We start from the raw sequence: 14777 nt of genomic DNA on the forward strand, positions 1-14777 counted from the left end.
TGGGAACTGTATTGCTTTTAGGGGAACATTAACTTCGTTAAACTACTTTTATTAAATAATATAAAACATCACCTTTTATTTATAACAAACTTTTCATTTTGGTGAAAAAAAAGGTGCTGCAATTTACAGTCAGGAAAATAATAATAAAAATAATGTTTAAAAAGAGGCCATATACAGTACAGCCAAAATAAACAACACACATTTTAATAAAATAATAATAACAATAATATTAAAATAGTTTATATATAATATTTATTTAATTCTAAAAAAATGCCATGCTCAGTGTCACACGAACAAATTTCACAAAAACCTTTCTAAATAACATTTATTTTAGGTATATTTTTAAAAATGCACCTCATCTACTCAATCAATAGAACATTGCTACCACATTATTCCTATCAAACAGACCCACTAGGGGGCAGCCTTGTTCTGCAGACCCCTTATTTGATTTAGAATAAATACAATAAAATAATTTTAAATCCGCGCCCATTTTCAGATGAATTAAGACACAGTTGGTTCCAAGCATGTGAAGTATCGTTGAGTTTTGTGTTGAGCTGCTAGTGAGCAATGAGGGATGAAAGTGGAAGAGTGAGAACCAAGTACTTGCAAAACAACCCCAGCTACAGTTTCTCTCAGTCAACAGGAGTAAACATCAACAAGACGAAGAACAAAGAAGCCCATGATGAAGAAATCAAAGCTGGTCACAAATAGCTATGTCCCTGATTTGATGAGGTCCTTCCCTCTATCAGAAATGCAATAGCAGGTGTCAATAAAATCCAATTTGTACAATCCACGGGAAGCAAGTTATTAACCCAGCAGCCAGAAACTGTAGGTCTATGTTCTGGCCTTTCCATTTTACTACAGCCGGCTCAGGATATAGAGGGGAACCTACGAAAGTGGCATTGATCTCTTTCAACTGCATGCTAAGTAAGTATTTGACATTTCATCTCAGATCTTTCCCAGCAGCGGCACAGGGATGTTAACTCCATCCTTGCCTGGAAACAGGGAGCACCCAAGTAGCCCAGCTGGCACAGGTGAGCCTGCTCAAGTCTTTTTTTTTCTGTATGACGATGAGAATGGGCCGATTACCTCGCCTCCACTCATCTGTAATCACAGAGATGAAATGTCAACCGAGGGAGGGAATATTCATGAGTGTCTGCTATTGATCGCTGTATATTTATTGAGTATTATCAGGATCTCTGCTCGTGCATATTCACTGCACCCTGCTTGTCCTTGGACTTGGTGGTAAACATGTTTCTTGTGGCTGTAAATCAGACACTGAGGAAGCAAACGTTAGCTGATCTTACTGTGCATTGTACAAAACTATGTGAGACTACCCTTCATAACTGACATTATTTGCTGAAGAGCATAGCCACATTCATAAGGAACTGTGCGAGTAGGCCTAGTATATTTGTAAGTGTACTATTTCAACACTTCTTGGGATTAAATTTGCTCAAAATCTAAAGTTCGTTTTGCTTTGCAACTGCACTAAAAGTGATTAGCATGTTGATATATTTCACTAGTTATATATTTCTATCCCACTTGATTATAATATGAATTAAGTCGATTACACCACTCTCAAACCCAACCAAGTATCAAGGTGAAAATGTATATATTTTACTAAAATAGCATTCCCAATTTGTGTCAAGTTTGTATGAAAGCAGTGTTTTGTTTTTGCCCATTTAAGACAATACTGAGAGCGGTCTGAAGCAACTGCACATGAGCCTTTGGTCATTTAACCCAAGGACAAGCAACAACACCCTAAAATTCTGCAGCACTTGGCTGTGGAGAAGTGAAACTGTAAAAATCTCCTGGCAATATATTTGGGATGAGTTGGAAAGCTGTTTTGGGTCCAGGATTAATTTTACAACATTGTAAAATTACTAAACCAAATCTGACCAAACCGTACTAAAGCAAATATGGCTGAATGTGATTAAACCCTCACAGCAATCTCTCAACATCCAGTGTGAAGATTTCTCAGAGGCTCAGAGGCTGTTCCAGCAACAAAGGAGGGCCGAAACACTGATTAATTCCTTTAGTTTCAAGCAGAACATATTATAAAGATTTATTACACGTCAAAATAAGTATAGCAGCTCAGCTAGGTTATATTTTACACAGCCCCTGCAGTGTTTCACAGCCAAAGTTTTCAGTGTATTTGAAACTCAACACGTGGTAAGAGAGTTTTTTTTTTTACTATTTGGACACACACAGCATCTCCCAGAACTGAGCTGCAGTACGTTTTTAAAGCTGTGTCATGCTCTGAAGGCTGAAGTCATGTTAGGTTTCCAATCTGCTGAGTTCTGTCATGAGACAGCAGTCAACCTCACAGTCAACTTGAGAAACACTGCTAACAGCTCAGAGTCTGCACCCTCAGCTAACACTGAGGCTTTACTGAGAGCTCTTAGAAGAGACATATTGCCAAAAATTTGCACGTTATTTTGAGGATCTGGAACCCACAAACACACTGTGAAACAAGACCCTCCAGTCAGTTTTCAGTGTGCTGCCTAAGTAAGAAAACAAGAGATATAACGAGCCATTCTGATTCTGCTCCACTTCTGACGTCAAGTGCAGAGACTTTAGTCCCCTCGTCTGAGTCTGTCCAATCACAGCGCAGTACCCATGTTTATGTGCGAGTGCAAAGACAACGTTAAACTCAGCAAATCACAACAAGTGGGGAGCAAAAAGAAAGCTGAGTAAGAGAACATAGCAAAAACAGCTAAAATGCAGAGCTTCAGCTCTTTGCTTCTCACTGTTGCGCACTCTGGGATTGTGGGTGAACAACGAGTGGCGGGTTATCATTTAAAGGAACAGGTGCTGAAAGCAGGTCACAGATGTTTCCAGAACCATGTTCCACTGTGGAGAAGAGGGGAGAGTATGTCACTCTCTTTATGGTCTGGTGCAAGGAGGATTCTTGGGCAAAAATGAAAAGCTACACAGAACCAAATGCATTACTGCAGACAGAATGAAAGGAAGAGTCCCTACAGAACAAGTTTCAAGAACTGGGGGCTCCCGCTGACCTCACATGTAGATAGCTTCATGTCCCAAAATGTTTTAATTACTTCCCCAGAAGAATGTAGACTGGTTCTGAATGTTTTCTAAAACTACAATATTTGTTTATGAGCAAAATTCTTTGAAGCGAGACGTAAGCAGAGTTAGCTGCACCTGTTTTGATCCCACTATAGATCTTCCTTGTCAACAGCAAGTTTCAGAAGGCACCTAGGGCACATTCTCTCTGGAGTAAACAAGCAAGCAGATGGCCTTGAAATGTGCCTTCAGATATTTAATCTGGGCTTACACAGGTAGTGTACAATTCTCCTCCCTGACACCAGCATTGGCAAGAGACCACATTTTCACGGATCACCTGCTGCATCTGAACTGTCTTTCAGAGGCAGTGTTTAACAAGCAACTTTGCAAGAAAAATGAAGAGGATGATTTGCTTAATTACCAGAAAAGCAGTAGCTGCTGTAACTCTTTTCTTGGCAGAAGTCTGTAGTAAAGCGTTTACTCGAGTATGGAGACTCTCACATAGTGACTTAACTCCAGCATCCAAGCCATCCCAGAGCTCATCTCCACTAACCGCAGTCCAGAAGTCCCAGGGGCCTGACCCATTCAGTACCCAGTGACCAGTGTCAGTGGAAGGAGGCCCTGCCTAAACGTTCACAACTGGCAGCTAATAATGATGATCAGTGAATGATAGTAGTCTAGATGGTAGTCTAGATAGAGCAGCATGAAAGGAGTCCAGTTTCCCATTAGAAGAAAGAGGAGACACCACACTTAGAGCTGAATTGCTAACACCTTTGTTTTCCCTGTCTTCACTATTCTCTACATCTCTCTTCAGACTCTGACGGAGACTACCCTAACTCCCAGTACCTTCACAAGTTTGTTTCTTTTGTCTCCCTGTCCTCTCCCTCACACTGGTTCAAGTCTGGTTCACTTTCGAATTAGTTAATCAGGCACCTGCAAGAAAATATTTTTGTTTCTGTTGTTAAATTTCACATCACAATACTGACAATGTAGATACTTTGAATATCTTCAAACTCAGAAAATAGCATACTCTGTAATATAATTGGTAGTGGGGGCTTGCTAAAGCCTCACAGTAAGGTAGTGTCATGTACATTAATGAAATCACAAATCCACTCTAGGCACTAATATCAAATTCCGTTTTTCAGATACTATTACATTTTTTTTTTTTTGAGTCGTTATTTTACCCAAGTAACAGTTAGTGGTAGCTGAGTATGGATTTAATCTTTCTCCCACCTGTGATGTCAACCTTCTCTTGACTTTGTCCTGCCTCTTTGAACAGGAGCTTTAGGAAACCTTTTGTATTCTGCAGATCACAGTGACAACCTGTGAGTGATCTAGCTGAAGGTGTGTGTGTGTGTGTGTGTCTCTCTCTCTCTCTCTCTGTGTGTGTGTGTGTGTGTGTGTGTGTGTGTCAGTAGGATTGAGAGGTGAGGAAAAATCTGAAGCTCCCACACTCAAAAATTCCATCAGTGAAATATGTTGGAGGTTGTTGTTTAAAGTGATGGCCTGTGTTCACTTGTTTCTAAAGTTTTAAGGACTTCTGGGGGAGTGTGTGTGTGTGTGTGTATGTGTGTGTGTGCCTGAACTCTAATTTATGTGTTTTGGAGGGCACCAGCAGTCTCTCACCTCTCAGACCACTGCATTGTGACTCAGGGCTGTAATTACGCTGTTATTTAGGGAACTGCCAGCGGTGTGTTACAGGTGGCAAATGTTATGTTTTCTTCAAACAAAATTCAATTTACAATTTAAAGCACAATTTGAGCTGTTCTTACTTTACATCCTGTGTTAGTAATATGTTTAAGTTTATCTCCTAAACCCTTGGATCATTTTAACACTCGCGGTGTTGAAAGTAATTTCATAGGATTGTTATTTAAAATTGATATTTTGGTTTTATAATGTGTTTATTACAATTTACAGCAAACGTAAAAAAAAAAAAACATTCTGTATCTTCAAATAAATGCACACAAAGTAGGAAAAAACATTAAACTACATTATTGGTCCATGTTTTTACACTGATAACTTAGAAATTAACACTCTAAACCTTGTTATAAAACAGGATTCTTGTAATTTCAAATTACAGATTTTCACTGTTTTTTTACAGCAGATTTCTTAAAAATGATTCCTATATTTCCATATATAATAATTCCTATATTCACTTTTACAGAATAAAATAAATAAAATATAATAAAATAAAAACATTTTATTACAATATTTTGTTACAGTTAATATGTTATTTTTTTTATTGTTTTGTTTTCTTCACTGTAAAACCCCAACAGAAATCTGTCTACTGTGGATGTTCCCCTGTTGTATCTAAGCAGATGTCAGGTGTTCACTCTCATAGGACAGGTCTCAGAAGCTGAAAACCTTAAGTGTCAGATTCCCTAATATTTAGCACTCAGATCTGGATGCATGTTCTCAAAATATTACTGCATCTTCTTAAACTCACTTTTAAAAGCACTTGGATAGAGTACAACCCCCTCAGGCTCTGACACAGCAGCTGTGAAGGTTCCACTGGTCAGTGTCTCACAAAAAACTAGTCATGTATAGTTCACAGCATCATACAGTAACTCTGGAAGACAGTGGTGTAAGATACGGTGGAATAGAAAGAGACTACAGATTCAGAAGGTGTCTGAACTATAGTTCGGCACTGGACTATTGTGAAGATATTATAAACACATAATACATAAACACGTTTTTCATGTGCTGGTGCCTTCATAGACCCCATAGTGTTCACTGGGAAGTCTCAGAGGGCAGAGCTCTACGGAAAAGACCTGATGGTGGTCCTGGATGGTGATCCATCATTTCAGAAATCCCTCCAAGTTATTCCTTTGCCCTACAGCCCAGGGAGTGTTATACCGGGCTCACCGCCTCTGGCATTGTGCATAGTGACCTTGGGTTCTGAGTGCCCCAGTCTGCTGGCAATGCTTTCTACTGGAGATTGCTCAGTGGGCACATTTTCACTGTTCAGTTTCACTTCAATCGTTTTCAGCATATTAATTTGTTGTTGTTGTTCTTCTTCTTCTTCTTCTTCTTGTAATTTACAAGTTCTATTTAAAAAATCCAAGGTATATCCTCTGTGTTAATAATACCACAGTTGAATGCTGCCACCTCTACAGATGTAGCCCCGTAAGCTTGGTGGAAATCCATGTTGCCATAGCAGCTGGTTCTTCTATAATGGAAATCCTGTCCAAAAATAAGCTCGCCTGACCTACATAACCTCTAAGTGTTTGGAGCCATTGTGTCGTTTTCTACATATTATTGATTACATGTCAGCGGGGCTAAACAAAGCTAAAGTGCATGCACAGTCTTTGCCAGGAACCTTGTATATGTGCAGCTGGGGGATGGAAAAGTTTACTGTGGAACGCCAGGAGAAATGTGATCAATGCATCATCACGACCAACTCCTCGGCAAATCAAATCAACAGTACATTTGCGGTTCCCACTTGAGAACTAAAATAGACTTGCTCTGTTATTGTATTCCTCTAATAACTATCAGATATGCCCCCGGTCCACTTTATCACAGTGTTCTTTCTGGGATTACTGAATCATTCACAGAATAAATTAGCCACCACCACACATACAAAAGTGTAGACACCGCCTCTTCCAACGTTTGTTCTTAAACGTACCACTGGGTAAGATTTGGCATTGTTGCCCGAGGGCTCCCCCTAGAGTTGTAGAGTGTGGTTCACATTTACAGCACTGTTCTGAAATCAGTGAGGAGAGGGATGATGGGGGTGTAGTTTCCTACCATCCTCTCAAAGTTACATAGTGTAGAATGCACACTGCTGAGCCTGGAGTAGCAACGACAAAGGCTGTCCCTGTTACAGCTCAGTGGATCATCACAATTAATTAAGCTGTTATTTTAAGGTAAAAATACTACCCAGTGCTGCTTTAAATGAAAGGCATCAATGAATGAAGGGTATCAAGGTAATAAAACTATCATTCGTAAAATGTGTATTAAATATATTTGTGGATGTTAACCTGAATTCCTGGCTATTCACAACATAATCCAGTTTTAGTAATTATTCTAATATTATTAACTTAATCCTAACTTTAAACCTTAACACAAAAGCTAAATTAGAAACCACAGCTTCATGTTTGTGTAATGCCATCGCTAGCAAAAATAGCAGTTTTCTGAGAATTGGAATGTATTTAGTGAAACTTTGTGACCATAAAATAATACATTATTTTAAAGCAGAAAGCCCCAATGTTATAAATATCTTAGATCACTCTCTTTATTTAAATATGTGCTAATGTTGCTGCAACAAGGTTCTTCTCCAGTTCTGGGAAAGTTGTAGACCACATCACAAACACCACATCCACAGCTGTTTCAAAAATAGTTGCAGACCACATCTGACAGACCACCTTGACACTAAATATTCATTATGGAGATTGCCAAGGGATGTTCTTACACACAGATGCTCAGATAAAGGTTCAGCACACTACCCACAAGCATTTCTTTAAAGGATCCTCTGTTAAAATGCACAGCACTGCTCCTGAGAACACTTCTTGTGGCTTTATTTCTGTTGTTTTGAAGCGTGAAGCTCCACGGTGAAAAGCTAACTGCTGAAGTGTGCTTCTGTCTGAGAGTCTGGACTCTGGGATTTATGGAGCAGGGCGAGGCAGGGTGCTCCAGAGCGGAGATGCAGATGGGACGAGGGTAAGAGAGATGTGTCGAGTGGTGCTGCTGTGTGCAAAGCCCAGAGGAACCGATGATAGATGGGGTTTGTTTCAGAGAATTACTTTCATCATGACAGCCCAGGTTTCCCCAGCAAGCTCTTAGCTGGACCTCGTTGGGGCTCCATTTCCAACATTTTGTTCCAGAAATATCTATATTCACGCTGTCATATATGGAAAAAGCAAGGCACTGTACATCACAGAGAATTGTAAGGGCAGTGTCTTTACATCGTTGGTCCACCTTGTGACAGTAGCTCATCTGTCGCTGCACAGTGTGTGTCGGTCGTCCTCTAGTCCTTCATCAGTGACACAGGACGCTGTCGGCTGGATGTTTTTGGTCGGTGGACTGTTCTCAGTCCAGACACTGAGGGGTTTTTAAAAACTCCAGCAGCACTGCTGTGTCTGATCCACTCTACACCAGCACAATACACACTAACACACCACCACCACGTCAGTGTCACTGCAGCGCTGAGAATGATCCACCACCCAAAAAATAGGTTACATGCTTTGTGTGGTCTTGTGAGAGCTCTGAGCATTGAAGAATAGGGTGAAAGGAGGTAGATGCAGTCTGTACACAGTCTGTAATTTTAGGAACTACAAAATGAACTGTTTGGTCAGTGGCTCTGAAAGAATGGAGAGTGAGTGTTGAAACCAGGAGCTCATTGTGATTTTATGGTTCATAAATGTGTGTATAAATGTTGTATCCAATTTCAAGATGAATTCCAGACCGTATCCAATGGTCTTCCAAAGACACGTCCTCACAGTCTTTATGAGACCACCTTCACAGCATATATTCACCATGCAAATTGCCATTTGGAGATTAATTAAGACAGATAGCCTTGTCTTTGAAGTCAGGACACTCCAACCTGCAGCAGTAGAGCCTTGTTGGAGGTTATCTCTCCTGAGGGGACCTCAATGTGTCCCACTGTCGAAATGAGACATTTTCGGCTACTCTCCTGACTCATTAAGGTCAATCTGGTCGAGCCTGATCTATTGGACATGTCCAGACAAGATGGAGACAGACTGGCGATGGCCTACTGGTTTGTTTCTGCAGGATTAAGTCCCTGTCTAAGTCCTGCAGTGACATCCTCCCTTGTCGGCTCGACCGCAGCCCAAGAGCGGGAGAAAGCAGATTGAGACAGATGCCCTCCGGTAGTGAAGGAGCGTGAAGTCCGTCACTGAATCTGAAATGGCTCCCTGTGTGACATATCGTGCACTACAAAGGGTACAAAAGCCATTATTCTGTGACCTACGTACAGCACTGTATAAGAAATAGAGCACAATTTGAATTCAGTCCATGTCTTACTTCAGATCAGAAGCATCGCGTCTCCGCTCAGATAGACACCTGAGAGGCATCCGGCACTACCACGTACAAGATAGGAAATTAAATATCTTGCGGATCTCATGCTTTTTTCTGCTTGTATAACATCATTTTGCACAGATACTCTATTACAAACATAATGTGATAGAATTACCCCAGATCCGTAAGTGCTCTCCTTCCCTTTTTTGGGATCCTTCTGGTTCAAGATGAAATTTAAGAGCGGGCGAAAGGTGTGAGAGCTGTGAGGATGCTGTCACCCAGAGAAGCCAATGAAATGAAATGAAATTAGAAGCTCAGTATGAATGAGTGAAATTGGGCCCAAATTGGAAAATTGGTAAATTATAGTACTTTCCTCACAAATATAATTTTCCTCTCAGGCAGCGGCTCAAAAATGACCCCTCCATTGAGCACAGGAATTTATTAGATACAGTTTGTCTCTATCCAGATCTTGGTGCCTGGGTGGGACCCTCTCCTTGGATCACTGTCTGTGAGGGGTGTGGTGTTTTCTTCCTTGTGTGAAATTGTCCACAGGTGTGAGTGTGTGAAATGAATGAATGGGGGTTTGTTGTCCTAGAAGATATGTTTCTGCCTTGAACCCAATAGATCTTCTAAGGCCTCATATTTGGCAGCAACTAGATTTGAGTTTGAGTTGAAAATACTTTCCACATTTGACGCCATGTCTGTGAAACAATGTCGCCACTAACACTCACGGTGCGGGTTCAGATCAGAGTAGATTTCCCTCTCACTCCGCAGTCAGCCTTCAGCAATAACTTGAGGCAAAATGGAAATGAGTCTTTTTTTTAAATTATTATAATTATTCTGAGGCTACACTTTCATTCATTCATTCATTCATTATCTGTAACCCGTATCCAGTTCTGGGTCATGGTAGGTCCAGAGCCTACCTGGAATTACGGGACGCAAGGCGGGAATACACCCTGGAGGGGGCGCCAGTCCTTCACAGGGCAACACACACACACACTCACACCTACGGACACTTGAGTCACCAATCCACCTACCAACGTGTGTTTTTGAACTGTGGGAGGAAACCGGAGCACCCGGAGGAAAGACACAGGGAGACACGGACACAGCAGACGCAGACACAGGGAGAACACACCACATTCCTCACAGACAGTCACCCAGAGGAAACCCACGCAGACAGAGGGAGAACACACCACACTCCTCACAGACAGTCACCCGGAGGAAACCCACGCAGACACAGGGAGAACACACCACACTCCTCACAGACAGTCACCCAGAGGAAACCCACGCAGACACAGAGAGAACACACCACACTCCTCACAGACAGTCACCCGGAGGAAACCCACGCAGACACAGGGAGAACACGCCACACTCCCCCAGAGGAAACCCACGCAGACACAGGGAGAACACGCCACACTCCCCCGGAGGAAACCCACGCAGACACAGGGAGAACACACCACACTCCTCACAGACAGTCACCCGGAGGAAACCCACACAGACACAGGGAGAACACGCCACACTCCCCCGGAGGAAACCCACGCAGACACAGGGAGAACACGCCACACTCCCCCGGAGGAAACCCACGCAGACACAGGGAGAAGACACCACACTCCTCACAGACAGTCACCCGGAGGAAACCCACGCAGACACAGAGAGAACACGCCACACTCCCCCGGAGGAAACCCATGCAGACACGGAGAACACACCACACTCCTCACAGACAGTCACCCGGAGGAAACCCACGCAGACACAGAGAGAACACGTCACACTCCTCACAGACAATCACCCGGAGGAAACCCACGCAGACACAGAGAGAACACACCACACTCCTCACAGACAGTCACCCGGAGGAAACCCACGCAGACACAGAGAGAACACGCCACACTCCCCCGGAGGAAACCCATGCAGACACGGAGAACACACCACACTCCTCACAGACAGTCACCCGGAGGAAACCCACGCAGACACAGAGAGAACACGCCACACTCCTCACAGACAATCACCCGGAGGAAACCCACGCAGACACAGAGAGAACACACCACACTCCTCACAGACAGTCACCCGGAGGAAACCCACGCAGACACAGAGAGAACACACCACACTCCTCACAGACAGTCACCCGGAGCGGGACTTGAACCCACAACCTCCAGGTCCTCCAATGACTGCTACACTACCTGCTGAGCCATGGTGCCGCCCTGAGGCTACGCTAATATTTAAAAAAGAAAAAGAACATAATAAATGGACTGTTGACCGGACTGAGGCTTGGTACCAATCTGTTGCATAAGTGAAGATAAACCTGGAAAAGTTAGGGTTTATTGATGAGATGAATGTGATGATGAAGGGTTATTTATGAGTTTGAAACCTCATCCAAGACTTTTCTTGAGAAATGTACAATATGAGATTATACACATTCTGTTTAATCTGCGTAGAAACACAATAGAAGCCAGGAAACCTTGGGAAAACTATCCTGCTCTGCCTCCCCCTTCCTCTATTTACAGATTAATTTTTTTAACATGTTTATCTCCTTTGTGAATCACTTTCTGAGTAGCTCCGCCTTGTACCTGCCTACAGCTGAGTCAGGAGCGCTGAGAGAGCACTCTTTCTTTCTTTCTTTCTTTCTTTCTTTACCCAATGTTCAGGGCTTTGCATTTTCTCCAAAGTATCTGACTGAGTTTGTCTTTTCTTTGGTGAAGAATTGTTTTCTAGTCTCCTTTATTTTAAAAAAGCTTCTTGTTCTAATCTCATTTCATGCCAGATTTGCTTGTCTTCCTCTCCCCTCCTGTTCTCTGAGACATGCTGCAATTGATCTGTGGGTTTAACTTCAAATCTAAGGACAGAAACGAGACAAAATAAATTAAAACATATACATTCTCTCCTCGAGTCTTGTCAATTTCAGGTTCCATTGCCTCAGAGCTGTAGAAGAACGGGCAAACATCGGATTGTCTTTGTTAAGTCTTGAATGGGCAGCATTTGTCCACACATCTTTTTCAGTGAAGTATGGGTTTGTCAATAGAAAGTTCAACAATGCAGCACCGCTGACATATACAGCAAGCTAAAAATACACAGCCCCTGTAATCCTCTTTGGAACGGATGTGAACCAGACTCATCGCCAAAAGCAACTGGCTGGGAAAGTAGTTGTTGCTCGCTCAACAAATCCAAAAACACCATCAAATGCTGGAGTCTTTGTGCCTGGACCTTCACATTCAGAGTTTCAGCCAGTGCATATCTGCCATGCTTCTCCGTGCCCTGAAAGGCTTCTGCTGATGGAGATACCGTGCTTGTCCAACATCTCTGGGATTCTTTGTCATAAATGTATGACATTAAACAGTTCATGACTTTAATAAATCGGCAGTTAATGTTCTCCTCCAAGCTCCTCCCAGTGGTTCTTCACGTGTCAAAAAAAGGCCAGACTTGCTCACAGTGAGTGACAGCAGATTTCAACTGCTCAAACATCATTAAAAAGGGGTTTTCGTTTGCCAGAAAAGCATGGTCATTGATTAATGTTGACATCACAAACATGAGATACGTAAGGAAATATAAAGACAACTTACAGGTGTGATATCATTTAGCTGATAATGAAGCTGCTTAGTTTGAGTGATTTCTAAAACAATACGTTGTGCTCAGTGTTACATTCAGTCTCCACAGATCCAACACAGTGCCCACAGTCTCGACAGGGAGCAGATGAACACATGCTTTTTCCAAGACATACGGCCTGCTCACTGATTTTTTGTGTGCTGCTGCTGATGCAACAGGAAAGAGAGAACAGAAACTGTACAGAACCTCCAACATCCTGGTGATAGAGCCGACTCCGGTTCTGTTGCACTATTTAGCTTATTTAAAGGTAAAATGTGCAAGAAAGGGCGGCACAGTGGCACAGCAAGTAGTGTCGCAGTCATGCAGCTCCAGGGACCTGGAGGTTGTGGGTTTGATTCCCGCTCCGAGTGACTGTCTGTGAGGAATGTGGTGTCTTCTCCCTGTGTCTGCGTGGATTTCCTCCGGGTTACTGTCTGTGAGGAGTGTGGTGTGTTCTCTCTGTGTCTGCGTGGGTTTCCTCCGGGTGACTGTCTGTGAGGAGTGTGGTGTGTTCTCTCTGTGTCTGCGTGGGTTTCCTCCAGGTGACTGTCTGTGAGGAGTGTGGTGTCTTCTCCCTGTGTCTGCGTGGGTTTCCTCCGAGTGACTGTCTGTGAGGAGTGTGTTGTGTTCTCCCTGTGTCTGCGTGGGTTTCCTCCAGGTGACTGTCTGTGAGGAGTGTGGTGTGTTCTCTCTGTGTCTGCGTGGGTTTCCTCCGGGTGACTGTCTGTGAGGAGTGTGGTGTGTTCTCTCTGTGTCTGCGTGGGTTTCCTCAGGGTGACTGTCTGTGAGGAGTGTGGTGTGTTCTCTCTGTGTCTGCGTGGGTTTCCTCCGGGTGACTGTCTGTGAGGAGTGTGGTGTGTTCTCTCTGTGTCTGCGTGGGTTTCCTCTGGGTGCTCCGGTTTCCTCCCACAGTCCAAAAACACACGTTGGTAGGTGGATTGGCGACTCAAAAGTGTGAGTGTGTGTCGCCTTGTGAAGGACTGGTGCCCCTTCCAGGGTGTATTCCTGCTTTGCGCCCCAAGGATTCCAGGTAGGCTCTGGACCCACTGTGACCCTGAACTGGATAAGGGTTACAGATACAGTTATGAATGAATGAATGAATGAATGTGCAAGAAAGGTTCACCTGGACTTGGATTATCTTTGCTTATAAAAGTTTTCTCTCATGGTCGGTTTCCAAGTAACAAAGTATTTTAATTTAATAATTCACAGACATGAATAATATGAATAATCAACAGGATTAAGATATTACATTCATATTGATTAAGTACAATGGACATTTTTTTTTATTTGAACCACTTTATCCACTTTGTTGCCTGGGGTCTGGTACAGACTTCAAACCCAGACACAAAAAAACACCATTTACAGCTATGAGGAAACATACAGTTCTTGGCTCTACTTGGCTTTGTACTTGCTCAAACCCAGCAATTTATTGAATATTTTAACATTATACAGTCTTAGCTTAACTGTTCTTTGCTTTATTTTTTTATCTTTTGATAAAAAATGGACTACGTTCACAATTCCATATATTAATGTTCATTTGTTTTGTTTTTTTTCCCCTCAAAAAATAGGTTAATATTCTTTTTCAGTATAACCCCTTTCTACCCACCCATCACCAGTCCAAAATCATTGCTACTTCCCAAATTAATATATAATATACAAGGCTCACTAACAATGGTGTATATCAATGTTGAGATGTTGTCATTCAGTTCATAGTTTCACCAAAATGAACAAAGGCCCATTTTCTAATTCAGTGCATGTGCTTATAATTCAAAATCAGCTCTTAGGAAGTTTAGATTTTCATTCATTCATTCATTATCTGTAACCCTTATCCAGTTCAGGGTAGTGGTGGGTCCAGAGCCTACCTGGAATCATTGGGTGCAAGGCAGGAATACACCCTGGAGGGGGCGCCAGTCCATCACAGGGCAACACAGACACACACACATTCTTTGACTTTACTGACTTTACTATGACTTTACTAAATCGGCAGTTAATGTTTTCCTCCAAGCATGTTGAGCCCAGTGGACTCAGGGAGAACACACCACACTCCTCACCACACTCCTCACAGTCACCCGGAGGAAACCCACGCAGACACAGGGAGAACACACCACACTCCTCACAGACAGTCACCCGGAGGAAACCCACGCAGACAGAGGGAGAACACACCACACTCCTCACAGACATTCACCCGGAGGAAACCCACACAG

Source organism: Hoplias malabaricus, chromosome 5 (assembly GCF_029633855.1).
Source record: "Hoplias malabaricus isolate fHopMal1 chromosome 5, fHopMal1.hap1, whole genome shotgun sequence".
Taxonomy (NCBI): Eukaryota; Metazoa; Chordata; class Actinopteri; order Characiformes; family Erythrinidae; genus Hoplias; species Hoplias malabaricus.